This window comes from Acipenser ruthenus, chromosome 35, assembly GCF_902713425.1.
Source record: "Acipenser ruthenus chromosome 35, fAciRut3.2 maternal haplotype, whole genome shotgun sequence".
NCBI lineage: Eukaryota > Metazoa > Chordata > Actinopteri > Acipenseriformes > Acipenseridae > Acipenser > Acipenser ruthenus.
The window spans coordinates 7,587,477-7,601,804 of record NC_081223.1 but is presented as its reverse complement, the minus strand read 5'-3'; the positions used below and the strand labels follow the sequence as shown (position 1 = coordinate 7,601,804).

At 48.1% G+C, this 14,328-nt stretch overlaps 1 long non-coding RNA gene and 3 other non-coding genes across 4 annotated transcripts; 1 reads left to right on the top strand and 3 right to left on the bottom strand.

The window, feature by feature from the left end:
• Window positions 1–1,337: 1,337 nt before the first annotated feature.
• On the top strand, window positions 1,338–1,543 carry LOC131705501 (small nucleolar RNA U3). The gene has a single exon (XR_009310454.1). It is a non-coding gene; the product is annotated as a small nucleolar RNA U3 (small nucleolar RNA).
• Window positions 1,544–2,258: 715 nt separating this feature from the next.
• On the bottom strand, window positions 2,259–2,369 carry trnal-caa (transfer RNA leucine (anticodon CAA)). The gene is made up of 2 exons: window positions 2,332–2,369; window positions 2,259–2,304 (listed from the first exon to the last, which is right to left on the bottom strand). It is a non-coding gene; the product is annotated as a tRNA-Leu (tRNA).
• A 347-nt stretch (window positions 2,370–2,716) lies between these two features.
• On the bottom strand, window positions 2,717–2,789 carry trnak-cuu (transfer RNA lysine (anticodon CUU)). The gene has a single exon. It is a non-coding gene; the product is annotated as a tRNA-Lys (tRNA).
• An 8,693-nt stretch (window positions 2,790–11,482) lies between these two features.
• Window positions 11,483–14,106, bottom strand: LOC131705302 (uncharacterized). The gene is made up of 4 exons (XR_009310298.1): window positions 13,843–14,106; window positions 13,538–13,642; window positions 12,982–13,052; window positions 11,483–12,166 (listed from the first exon to the last, which is right to left on the bottom strand). It is a non-coding gene; the product is annotated as an uncharacterized LOC131705302 (long non-coding RNA).
• Window positions 14,107–14,328: the final 222 nt, after the last annotated feature.

Genomic DNA, 14,328 nt, shown 5'->3' with positions numbered 1-14,328 from the left:
TGCAGACACGGTGTTGACTGCATATGATGGTGCTGGGTTACCCCCACCTGGTAGAGTAGCTGCGCATTCGACTAGAGGGTTGGCTACATCGTGGGCCCTTTTTAAGGGCGCTTCGATGTCTGAGATTTGTACTGTGGCTAGCTAGCTAGCATACTTTCACCAGATTCTACCGCATTAATGTGGTAGAACCTGCTGTGCCGTCTGTGGGCACAAGGGTCCTTGAGGGTGTAAGTTCACACCGCTAACCTTTAGGTTAGACAGCGCTTGTGCGTCCCTCATATGCTGCCATTCCTTCTCCCTTGCGACGGCTCTGGTATACATTATCCCATACTTAATGTTGGTGGTCGTCTTCGACTTGAAAGGGAACGTTAGGTTACCTACTGTAACCCTGGTTACTGAAAGAGAAGACGACCACCAACCATGAGGTCGCTCCGGTCGCCCTCACGGGTTTGGCGGAAAAAGAGAGATCTTCCGGTGAGTGACGGTTTTAAACCCTCGGTAGGCGGGACCGAGTGCGTCATCACAGGAAGGGGCCTTCGGCAGCTCTGATATAGAGAGCTCAGTATTACCTACCTCAAGGGCAGGGAATATCCCATACTTAATGTTGGTGGTCGTCTTCTCTTTCACGGAACCAGGGTTACGGTAGGTAACCTAACGTTTTTCAGTCTGGGGAATACAGTAGACTGTGCTTTAAAATACACATGTAGGCCGGGCGTCTCTGTTACAAAGAATTGTCACACTTTCCATAATGCAATAGTCCAATCTCCATAATGCGTTGGGACTAAATACGCAGATACATTAAAACTATTTGGAGAATGCGGGCATCGATCCCGCTACTTCTCGCATGCTAAGCGAGTGCTCTACCATTTAAGCTAATTCCCCATGAATTGTGCCAGCGATTCTCATAGGCTACATCGCAGCTTGATACGAGCAATTCAGATTGTCCTATAGTTTTTTATTGGCAATGTAGTCTGCGATTTGCAAATTCAAAAAATAAATTAATGAACAAAATAGCAAATATTTCGACTGGAGGTATGTTTTCAATTTCTTCAAAAAATAGTCTCAGCTCGTTGATTCAGTCGTTTTAAAATCCACCTCTGTGTCCCGATGCAGCAGCGCTGTGTGCTGTGCCTCGAGCTTGTTTGACGAGGCAGGCAATGAAAAAGTGCCAAAACTTGCTTTTATATCACATGACAAACTTAAGGTATGATTTAACGACTTGGCTGTCTCAAGTTAGTTTGTATTGTTAATGTAACACCTCGTTGTTGCCCAGTCATTGTATCATATTAATGAAGTAGAGCTTGCCAGTTGGGGGCGACGGTCTGCCAATAAAAGTTAAGACTATATTTGCAAGGATCATTTCTAGAATGAAACATGTTTTGAAGGGATTGGTCTCGGTATCCACCAGGAGGAGTGGTAGTGTTTTCATCTCAGCACCGAACTGACAATGAGTGTTGTTTTCGGGCACCTGCTCGCTGCTAGTGATGACCACTCTTATCTTCAGTCGGGGGTTGTTGAAGGAAGGGGACACATTTTGAGTGCGTATCTCATATTGGGAGAAACACAGAAAATAGAATCCATCAAGCCTACAATTGTTCAGTTGTTTATATCAATAAGCAAATTTCAAATTGATCAATGCTAATGTTAAAGCAATTTAAGAACACTTTAAATAGGCCTTGACTAATAAAAAAATATAGTAATGTGATTTGCACTACGCAGGACTAGATTGAGCTTAAATAAAGACATTACATCTGAAAATAACTTGTGCTTAACCCCACTTACAAGGAAAGGGTCAAACTTTGTATTCGTCCTCATAACGTGTTAGAAAATGTAAACAGCAGTTAGAGAATTCCGAAGTCGATCTTCCTGGCATGTTAAACGAGGGCATTTCTCATGTAAGCTACTTCCACTAATAGATCGTTTATACTGTTCTCAATGGTCAGCATCCCAGCCTGAGACCACGATCCAGTGGCCGACGGAGATGTTTTTCAAAGTAATATGTTATTTGCAATATTAAAACAATCTTAAGTTAAATAACACATGTTTGGACACAAAATAATTTTCAGTGACTTCAACAAGTAGCCTGTTTACAACAAAAATGCAATCTTTAGGAACGCTATTTTAGTCGGATTTAAAATGGAAATTAAAATGGTATTGAGAGGTGACTAGAGTTTGGTATCAGCTGTTGATTTCCTTGAAACAATCTTTTATAGTAAAATGAACACATTTATTCATTTTAAAAATAAGTAAAAGTGAACTGTCAGAAGTGGGATTTGAACCCACGCCTCCATTCGGAGACCAGAACACACAATTTTTTGGAAAGACAGAGTCCTTGAGTCGGGCGCCTTAGACCACTCGGCCATTCTGACAAGCTGCGTTTGCTACACTAGAAAACCGCATTATTTAATTTCAGCACAGACTAGGGTGGTCTATTGTATCAAGGCCCGATTGGGTTTATTATGCACATACTAACTTGCTCCATGAATGATGTAATGACAAGTGTAAAAAACGAAATGGATTGAAGCCAACCCACGAAAGTAAGATTCTTTATTTCAATATCGTTATAGCTATAAACGATGCATGCATTTTACAATAGCAATTGCTATATGACAATGACCAATAAGTAATTTTGTTACAATACTTTATACAATGTGAACAGAATCAGACATTGCTCAGTTGCCTCGAAGAAACATTTACAATTTGTATTTAAAAAGTACGCCCAACGTGGGGCTCGAACCCACGACCCTGAGATTAAGAGTCTCATGCTCTACCGACTGAGCTAGCCGGGCTGATTGGTGCAAGTTTCTTTGTTTCAGGCGGGGCGAGAGAGGAAGTACCGACAGGTGCGTGGGACCTGAGATTCGGTGTGCTGCTGCTGTAGATGAGTGTTCTGGAGACGCGCTGTTTCTGTGTCTGCGGTGTTACAGTCGTGTGAGTATATTCCAAAAGTAAAGTGTTGGATAATTCGAGAGCTAGTGTGTTGAATAAAGCTCTGAGACGTGTGGTTAAATCCCGGTCTCATAAATGTTGTTTTGTTAGATTAAAAGTGTTCCAGCAGCAGGTAAATGTCCCCACACCTTTTGGTTCTGTTTACTTATGCTACACCGCTGCTAAACCTGAACGTTGCTGCTAATTGTCTTAAATATAACTAAACTTGTATTGTTGTTGAATTGTTCTAATATAGTTAAACCTGTTATGTTGCAGCTAACGTTCCCTAATACTGTTAAACCCTGTGTGTATTAACAATCTGGCTTTTGTTGTTGAACCCTTGCTGGGAAGAGCTGTTTTCAATCACCTACCACTCTTAATGAGAAGTGTAATCGCTGCTATATGTTGGTCTAATACTCCATGCTTTTAAAATGTGGCTATTGGCTGGCTTTATTTAATTTCCCCTCCTTGTTTTTAGTAAAACTTTAATACATTTTATTGTATAGTTATTTGAACTGATTTATGTGAATCTTGGATCATTGTAATAAAGCTTTGTGAATTGTTATTCTGCCTTTATCATTCTGTTGTCATTCCTATTCCAAACCTTTTAATTTTTTTTTAGTAGTGGCGGTATTAGGACTCTCACTGGGTGACTGCTCAATCCCATATAGAATGCAACAAAACAGGTCGCCCTCCTTCATATAAACAGAAAAAGAATAAGTACACGCACTCACCAGATGATTTACTGCAGCGTCAGACATCGGAGGTTCAGCAGTGTACTGCAATATTGTAGAAAGACGTGTGTAATTCAGGATGGTTGAGCGATCTAAGGCGCTGCGTTCAGATCACAGTTACCCTGGAAGCGTGGGTTCGAATTCCATTTCTGACAACTCTGTTTGTTCATTAACCACTTGGCCACGACTACATGCTCTCACGGTTCCCTTTCAAGTCGAAAATAACCATCAAGGTATGGGACATTGCCATCAGGCAGTAGGGATTGGCTGAGCTTTATGTCAAAGCTGCCGATAGGCCTCCGCGCAAGCTGCCGTGTAAGCCCGCCCCCCTGGGAGCTTACTATACGCAACGCGCGGAGAGTCACTTCCTCTTTTGCCTTCAGCCTCAGTAGCGGTAGCACTTAGAGCTGTACACTGATTGTACTCCATAAGCTTAGGCTTGAGAAGCTGGTTTATCCCCTTCTCTGAGTTTATTTCAGTGATTATTATTGTTATTATTATTATTATTTGTTAGGATATATATTGTTTACTTTATATACTCCTTCTCGCTTTGCTTTTGCATCGCGTTTCTTCGTGGTCTCTCCGTCTTTCCTCTGTTCTTACTATTATTTTTGTGTTTGGGTTTTTTGTATATTATTGTGTGTATATATATATTGTTATATATATTGTGTATATATATTTTTGTTCGGACGCGTGTTGCGTTGGTCTTGGCCCACGCGCATATCTGCATCCTCGGTCTAGCTTAGGCTAGACTGTGCGTGTGCGTGTAGTCTGCTCTGCAGTGTTCCTCCCCCACCGCGGCGCGTTCCCGCCACGTGTGTAATTGTACTACACCCTCTTACTTATTATTGCTGCAGCGTCCAACAAAAAAAAAAAAAAAAAAATCCCTTTCACTATACAGAGGAAGACAACCACCAACGTGCAAAATCCCCAGCACCATCAAGTAAGTATTGCACAGCATCAGACACCGTACCAGCACTTAGCGTCTCCGCTTGGCGGGTCAGCTGACGCGTAGGCGTCTGTGCTAGCGTTCCACGCTCGGTACTCGCGCTCCGGAGCTTTTGGTGTCAGCGCTTGTGCGCATTGTGCAGCGCTTCAGCGCGTGGTGCTTAGTGCTTCTGCACTTGGGGCTCGAAGCTTCGGCGCTCGGTGCTCGACGCTCGGTGCACGTTCCATCAGCGCTTGGTGCTCGACGCTTCGGCGCTCGACGCACGCACCTCGGTGCTCGACGGTTTGGCGCTCGACGCTCGGTGCTCGACGCACGCACCCTCGACGCTCGACGCACGCACCTCGGCGCTTGACGCGGCGGCGCTCGACGCATGCACTTCAGGTGCTCGACGCTTGGTGCCCGACGCTTCGGCGTTCGACGCACGCACCTCGGCGTTTGACGCGGCGGTGCTCGACGCACGCACTTCGGTGCTCGACGTCAGTGCTAGACGCTTCGGCGTTCCACGCACGCTACTGCTCATCAGTGCTTGTGAAGGCTACACACCATGTCTGGGTTCCACCATTGCGTGACCTGCCAGGCCAAGTTACCTGCCAGCGACCCACATGAAGACTGCGTCGCATGCTTGGGGCCGGACCATGCCGCGTCTGCCCTGGCAGATAGGGCATACTGCCAGCTATGTGCAGGGTTTCAGACGCGCAGCCTTCACCAGAGAGCTAGGAAGGCGGTTGGAGGTCGTTCCCCATACTCGGGCTCGTCCCACACCGTCTCGGCCCCACCGTCATCTGTTGTGACGCCGCCGGTGACGTCTCAGCTCCCTCGGAGCCCATCCTCCCAGCTTACAGCTGGTCAGAGGTCTCCAGCCAGGCGTGCTCGGGAACATTCCCGCAGTCCCTCCTCTCGCGGGGCGTGCCCCCGTCGGGAGTCTCGATCCAGATCTCGATCGCCTCGCCGGAGAAGGCAATCTCGCTCCCCTCGAAGGGGTAGGCGTTACCAGGACACATCTGGAGTGACTGAGCTCACCTCCAAGATGTCACAGTTCATGGAGCTCATGATGGGACAGCAATCCCTCCTCATGACCCTAGCGAATGTGGCGCCACGGGCCCCAGAGCTAGCAACCGGACCCATCGCTAGTCAGCCGATGGTTCCTCCAGCAGTGCCTCACAGCCAACCCCAGGAAGTAGAGTGGGATGCCGATGCTGTCTCAAGGGACGCATCTGACGCAGACCCGCTCTTTGAAGACACGGAGCCTGAGGTGGCATCCCAGCACTCTGGGCAGGACGACCCTGAAGTGCTGGATACTAATGACCCTATCTGGTCAGTGGTGGAGAGGGTAGCCCGTCACTTGGGCGTGGACTGGCCCGCGTTAGAGCCAACACGACGCTCTCTATTTGAGTTGCCATCGGCTCCGCCCCTTCAGTCCAGGATGCTCCCGGCATTCCCGGATTTTATTAAGGAGGTGCAGTCCACCTGGGGGGCCCCGGCCTCCGCCCCTGCAACTTCTCGCAAGGCTTCGGCTTTCACCATGCACGGGGCGAGCGAAGCTGGGTTAGCGTCCTTTCCGCCAGTGGGCGCCGCGTTCGCCGTGCTAGTAAAAGCGCCGACATTATCTGGGCTGGCTAAGGACCCCTCCTGCCCTAATAGGCAGTGTAGGATTACGGAGGCCCACCTGAAAAAGGGGTATGCCGCGGCTACAGAGGCAGTTAGGCTGTCTAACGTGGTGTGATAAAGTAAAGGGTGTGGTTGTAGATGGTAAATACGTCAGGGCTGAGGTTTTGACAGCACTTTCTACCATCACAAAATGGCAGCAGGTAAAGGACTACATGTCACAAAATGGCCACCCACAGCACACTACAATTCCCACAATGCAAGGTGCCCAGGGTGTGGTAGCCACACCTGCCCTAAATTAGACATAATCGTCCACCTATAAAAGGGCTGGGGCACAGCACGGGGGAGGAGGAGTACAAGGTGGTTAAGTGAGAGAGAGAGAGAAAGAAAAGTGCTGGTAAGAATTATTGCTTTAAAACTAAAAGGAAGAAAGATAATTCTGTGTATGACTTGGACTGTTTTGACCACCCTTCTGGCGGATTAACCTGGACTGTATGAGAACCTGAACTGTGTTTGACCTCTGTATGGATTATCACCTAAGGCTTTGGATTGTCCAATAAAAGAACAGGCACCGCCCTGTTAAACCAAACTGACAGTCTTGTGGTTACTGTTGATCTGGAAGAGGAGGGGGAACAGAATAAAAATATAGTACAGCAGAGTGTATTTGTTACAGTGGCCAGCCTCCTGACGGTCTACCAGGCGGCGCTGATTCGCGATATGCCTGAGTTCCCATCTGTTGGACTTAGGACCGAGCTGGGTGCAGTTGCGCAGCTTTTGGTTAAGCTGGCTCAGCTGAATGCGCGAGCACAGGGCAGGAGCATTGCTTCCCTTGTGGTGGCAAGGAGGCAGCTCTGGCTCTCGCAGGCCAGGGTACAGGAGCCTGATAAGGCCCCATTGCTAGATGCTCCTATATCCCCGGGGCACACGTTTGGCCCAGCGGTGGAGGAGATGCTGCAACGCTCTGTCAAGGCGCGTGAGGCGTCGCAGCAGTTGGCAAAGATGTGGCCAAGCAAACCCTTCCAGCCAAGGCGGCCACAGGAGCGCCAGTGGCGCAGGGCACCGCCGCAGCAGCAAGCGCACCCACAGGGCACTAAAACCGCCCCTTTGGGGGTTTCAGCACGCAGCCAACCCGCGTTTGCAAGACCGCAGCGCGGAGGGTGGCGCCCTAGAGGAGGTGGCAGACCGCGTCCTCGTGGCTCTGGCCAGGCCCCTCGTGAGCGAGCGCAGCCTAAGCAGCCCTGAGAAACCCCGGCAGCCGTTAACCCACCCCTACACTGTTCCACAGCTCCTGTTCTGGCAACAATGCACCAACGACATCTGGGTGCGCAAAACTATACTCACCGGGTACACCCTTCAATTCCGGTTAAACCCCCCCCCTTCAGGGGAGTGGTGGTAACTGCAGTGAAGGACTCGGTTCAGTCCTCAGCTCTAAATGCAGAAATACAGGCATTGCTCAAGAAGCGTGCCATTCAACTAGTAGACCCTGCTCTGACCGACCAGGGGTTCTACTCCAAGTACTTCCTAGTGCCAAAAAAGGACGGCGGACTCCGCCCTATTTTAGATCTGCGACTACTGAACAAATACCTACGGGTGTTGTCGTTCAAGATGCTTACGCACAGGCACATTGTCCAGTCTGTCCGGCAGGGCGACTGGTTTACCACCGTAGACCTCACAGATGCATACTTTCACGTTCCCATCTGTCCGGGTCACAGGAAGTACCTACGATTCGCATTTCAGAGCAGGGTCTACGAGTTTTGTGTCCTGCCATTCGGCCTGTCTCTAGCTCCTCGAACCTTTTCGAAGTGTATGGATGCCATTTTAGCCCCCTTGCGGGCTCAAGGCGTCCGACTGCTGAACTATCTGGACGACTGGCTCGTCTGCGCGCAGTCAAAGGAGCAGTTGGCACAGCACACAGTGATGGTTACAAATCATCTTCACCGGCTAGGTCTGAAGGTCAATTCAGAAAAGAGCCGCCTCGTGCCGAGCCAACAGACCGAATTCTTTGGTCTGCATCTGGACTCTGTGTCCATGGAAGCGACCCTGTCGACACAAAGAGTTGCCTCGCTGGAGCGGTGTCTCTCCCTATTCAGGTTGAGAGAAACAGTCAGCATGGAGCTGTGTCAGCGCATGCTGGGGTTGATGGCTGCTGCCTCGCAAGCCCTTCCTTTGGGCTTACTACACCAGAGACCTCTGCAGGCCTGGTTCAATGCCTTTGCGTTGCATCCGCGGAGAGACAAACACCACAGGTTGAGGGTATCCCGAACCTGCTGGGAAGCACTGCGCTGGTGGAAAGTTCCGTCGAACATCCGCCAGGGCGTGCGCTTGGGTCCCATCTTCCGAAGGGAGGTTATTACGACCGACGCTTCCAACCAGGGTTGGGGAGCGGTCTGGAACGGGTCGGGGACTCACGGAGTGTGGTCAGGACCCTGGAGGTTGGCCCACATCAATGCATCTTCACCGGATGGTAACACGGCTGTTGCTTTGGGCACAACCGCGTTTAGCCTCTCTGCGTGCGGTTCACCTACCGGGCAGAGTCAATTATGCAGCGGATCTCCTGTCCAGAGGAGGTCCTCTTGCAGGCGAATGGCGTCTTCACCCTCGGGTGGTAGAGCGCATTTGGGACTGGTTCGGCACAGCGCAAGTCGATCTCTTCGCTTCGCGAGAGACCACGCACTGTCCCCTATGGTTCTCGGTGAAGGACCTCGACAGCCCCCTAGGAGTCGATGCACTGGCTCACGAATGGCCGCCATGGCTCCTGTACGCATTTCCACCGATTCCGATGCTCCCCGCCTTCTTAGAGAAGGTCAGCGACAGTGTTTCTGATCACTCCTCGGTGGCCTCGGAGGATATGGTTCCCGAGTCTGGTGCAGTTGTTGCACGGTCACCCGAGGGAGCTCCCTCTGCGAGCGGACCTGTTGTCCCAAGCCCAAGGAGGTCTATGGCACCCAAACCCCAAACTCATGCAGTTATGGGATTGGCCCCTGAACGGGAGCGCCTGTCAGCCTTAGGGCTTTCGACGGCGGTTATATCCACCATTCAGAGTGCGAGAGCACCCTCTACTCGGTCGCAATATGCGTATAAGTGGCAATTGTTTCAGAGTTGGTGTCTGGCTGAGGGCCATGACCCGGTCTCCTGCCCTATGGCAGTGATATTACAGTTTCTGCAGAAGCTGCTAGATGAGGGGAAGTCTCCCTCTACACTTAAAGTGTATTTGGCCGCTATTTCGGCTTGCCATGTACGCATTGACGGGTTATCACCTGGTTGCCATTCTCTGGCATCTCGGTTCTTAAAGGGCGCAAGACGCTTGCGGCCTCCAAGGTCGACCAGTTTACCGTCATGGAGCCTTGATGTGGTGCTAGAAGCCCTTACCAAGGCACCGTTCGAGCCTCTCCACAGTGTGGATATGAAGTTCGTGTCTATAAAGACTGCGTTTTTGCTATCAGTGGTATCAGCAAAACGCGTGGGCGAGTTACATGCACTTTCGGTGCATTCATCATGTACTCGTTTCGCAGGAGACGGTTCTAAGGTCTCCATGCGTCCAAATCCGGCCTTTTTACCCAAGGTCATATCCCCGTTTCACATGAACCAACCAGTCGAGTTGATGGCGTTCCATCCTCCTCCTTTTTCTTCCCCAGAGGAAGAGCGGTTACACATGCTCTGCCCTGTGCGGGCATTGAGGTGTTATATTGACCGCACAAAGACTGTGAGGCAAACAGAACAGCTGTTCATATGCCATGGTTCTAAGACTTTGGGTCAGCCGTTGTCTAAGCAACGCCTTTCTCATTGGATAGTGGATGCTATTCAGTTAGCATATGATTCTATGGGCCTTCCGCCACCAGGGCAGTTGAAGGCACATTCCACTAGGGGTATGGCAACATCCTGGGCCTTCTTTAGAGGGGTGCCAATGTCTGACATTTGCGCTGCAGCCAGTTGGGTTACACCGCATACATTTACGAGGTTCTACCGGTTAAATGTACTGGAATCCTCTGCTCCGTCATTTGGCGCATCTGTGTTGCACCTATGACGCCTCAGGTTGCGGACGTGTAGAGTGGTTGACAATATGGTGTGACTATTCCACCTTAGGACAGGTGTCATTGCGAGCATAGACGCTGAGGCGCAGCTCCTCATATGTGTAGATGTACTGCCTACGCAGTTGCGTTATGACGTAAGGCTGTCCTACTGCCGAGAATCCTCCCTCGCGACGGCTTGGGTACACTGTTCCCATACCTTGATGGTTATTTTCGACTTGAAAGGGAATGATAGGTTGCGGATGCAACCCCGGTTCCCTGAAAGAGAAAATAACCATCAAGCCGCGAGGTCGCTCTGGAGGCCTTCACGGCCTGAAGGGCAAAAGAGGAAGTGACTCTCCGCGCGTTGCGTATAGTAAGCTCCCAGGGGGGCGGGCTTACACGGCAGCTTGTGCGGAGGCCTATCGGCAGCTTTGACATAAAGCTCAGCCAATCCCTACTGCCTGACGGCAATGTCCCATACCTTGATGGTTATTTTCTCTTTCAGGGAACCGGGGTTGCATCCGTAACCTATCGTTCTGTTGCGGTCAGCAGGTGTATTCAGTTATTCTGTCCGCGCATGTGCATCTAGATAGAGGCTGTGGAGCGGTTTAATGCACTCTGCTTTCACAGGGGTATTCAGACTGACTCGTGGTCTCAGCAAAAACCCACAACGAGCTCTCTCAGCGCGAGGTGATTTTCCACTGGACTGCAATCGGCACGGCAGAAGGGTATTTCTGCATGAAGGTGGCTCCTTTCTTTCATCAGATATGAATATGTCACGTCAGCATATGCATGCTTCATATCTCGAGCGTGCGTGCATGCAGGGTTAGAATCGGTGCGTTTTTGCATGGGGGGGGGGGAGTTTGCGCGCTGCTTTAAGTTAATAGTTTAATCAATAGTCATTGTTTCAGGACAAATTCTGCTAGATATGCAACTTGAGTTTCCCATTTAAGAAAAAAAAAAGATAGGCCTTCAAAATCAGGGCTTCGTGTTCAGAGCAAACACAAAATAAAAACCTTCCCAAAAGCGCTGGAGCGAGGGGCGGCCAAAGCGGACCCGTTCACTCCGGGTCTGTGTTCCAAACCCTGTTCAAAATCGTTTAATTATCAAATCCAGGTCCATCCAGGTCCCTAGAGCAATTCATTCTCTCATGTTACCTAACATTTTCCTGTACTTGTATTAATGGGAGCGCTATCTTCAAACAACAACATCACCTTTTAATATGGATTCTCAACAACACACCGAAGAAGACTGCATCTGTTCAAATCCTTTTTCACATTTTTTATTATATTTCTTTAAATGTACAATTATTCAAATACAGTGACTATTAATATTACAGCAAGGCAAAATAATAAATATACAAGAGACATTCTTGGAATACAAAGAAACAGATTCCTGGTAGGCGCACAACATGACAGGCTGGAATTTGACTTCGGCTGTTTTCTTTTGTTTGTTTTCCTTAAAAGGGTAACACGTTACATGGAGTCTGTAATTACTGTGTATTTGGTAAATGCATGTGGGCTGACACATCATTAAAATGTTATTGTTCATAGTTACAGTGTGTTTGGTGTAGATGTTTTTTGCGCGATATATGCAAGTACATTGTAATTGTGCACAAAGATTTCCACATTAAGTACATTGTAACAATGATTAATAACATGGACATGACAAAGACATTGCAATTACCGTTACGCGTGTATGTATACAGTGAATTGAAAAACAGGAATTGACATTGACCTTGGTTCTAAAACATACAGCACAGTCCTCTCTCTCTCTCTCTCTCTCTCTCTCTCTCTCTCTCTCTCTCTCTCTCTCTCTCTCTCTCTCTCTCTCTCTCTCTCTCTCTCTCTCTGCACATGAAAAACATCTCCACGGCTGCATTGAAAGATGAGCGCGCTGCTTTGTGGAGCCCGTCACAGATTGAGCGATGCGTACTCCGTCTGAGAAGAAAGAGAAAGGGTTCAGGAGATCAGCACTGATCACATTCTTAACATGTTTCAATCTACAGGGGAATGTTAGTATTATTATGAATTTGGCAGACGGCTTTTTCCAAGGCAACTTACAGACGTGTTACAGAGCAGTACAGGGTTACAATGCAAGCTTCATATTTAAATGTAGTGTAATTCACAGTAAGTAACACTACTAGGATTACAATAAGTAATCTACAATGATCTACAATGGCATATTAATAGTGCAATAGTGAATTGGTTACATATTACTGTACACATGCCATGTCTTAATTAGACACAAGTGTGTGCTACATATTGCATGTGTTTTTTTTTTTCTTATCTTCTGTATTGTCTATGATTAGTGAACTGGTTGAGAATCCCTATCCGCATTAATAATCTAACTACCCACAGAACTCAATGTACGCGCCGCGTCCCTGTATCTTTGTAAGAGATTGCTGTGTGGTCATTTAGAAGCAGCCTCGTGTGATTGCACATCATGATGTGAAGTGAATACAAGAACACACGCATTGCGCTTACTCCGGCTTCCTGACTGGACGCTTTGTAAAACAGCTGCTTGAAGCTCCTGTGGGGTTTCCAGCGAATGCAATTTGAAATAAATACAAGGATGTTTCCATTGTGATACATGGAAACATCAATCTCTCTTTTCTACTTTCATCTGAAGAAGAGACCTTTGAGGTCTTGAAAGCCTGTGATTAATTATTGTTTAGTTAGTCCAATGAAAGGTATCGCCTCTCCTTCTCTTTGTCTATCAATAAATAAATAAAACCCTGAATCAGATTGATTACCGAGTAATCCTGGACTGTTCTGTGTCGGGCGGGGCGTTGGGGACGGCAGGGCGCGTCGCTGGACTTGTGATCTGTAGATTGTAAAAAAAAAACCACATGTTATTATAGTAAGAGTTTATAGTTCAGTAAAAATGCAATCAAATAAATATAGCTGACATTTTATATATTATTATTATTATTTAGTAGATGCTTTTATCCAAAGCGACTTAGAGACAAGGGGGTGAACTAGCTTCATCAACAACTGCTGCTGAGACACTTCAAATAGGACCTCGTTTGTTTTACGTCTCATCCGAAGGACGGAGCACAAGGAGGTTCAGTGACTTGCTCAGGGTCACACACGGGGAGTCAGGGGCTGAGCTGGGATTTGAACCAGGAACTTCTGGGGTAACAAGCCCCTTTCTTTAAACACTGGACCACCAAGCCTCCTTATTATAGTAATACTTCATAGTTCCGTAAAAATGCAATAAACAGGGTCTAGTGTATATGAGATGAACGATATGCGGATATTTCAAATGCAGAAACACCAGCGATCACAAAGAGAATATCCAGCAGTTACCGGTTTTAGTTTTATGAAGTCTTCTGTAAATACACGCCACAGACACCACGATCAGAATTAGCAGGAAAACGGCGGGCAGTCCGTAAAACAACACAGGAACGCAATCTGAAATAAAACATGCGCAACAGCTATTATTATTATTATTATTATTATTATTATTATTATTATTATTATTATTATTATCACACTATGTTTTGTGTTTTTAAGTGTGTGTTCTTTAACAGAATATGCAAAAGCAGATTTTTTACATTGTAACTTTTTTCTGCTCAAATTTCAAATAATGACCCTTCAGCTGCGTAATTCACCTTGCCTTTGGAGTGACGCGGAGACTTTTTCTGTGACGTTGGTGATGTTGTTGTAAACCTTGCACTTTACAGCGCCGCTGTTCCATTGATCCGCGCTGATTGTGACGTAGCTGCGCACGCTATAGGACCCGTCGGGTTCGATCTCTCCCTCCTCCTCGCTGCCCGGCGCGTCTGCCTCGGCGCCGATAGTCCAGAGGACTCGGTGCTGCCCCGGAGACGTGTCTCTCACCAAACACAGCACCGGAACCGGCTCGGTCCAGTCCGTATCGCCTTCAAACAGACCAGGAGAGTATAACGATAGGTTGCGGATGCAACCCCGGTTCCCTGAAAGAGAAAATAACCATCAAGGTATGGGACATTGCCGTCAGGCAGTAGGGATTGGCTGAGCTTTATGTCAAAGCTGCCGATAGGCCTCCGCGCAAGCTGCCGTGTAAGCCCGCCCCCTTGGGAGCTTACTATACGCAGCGCACGGAGAGTCACTTCCTC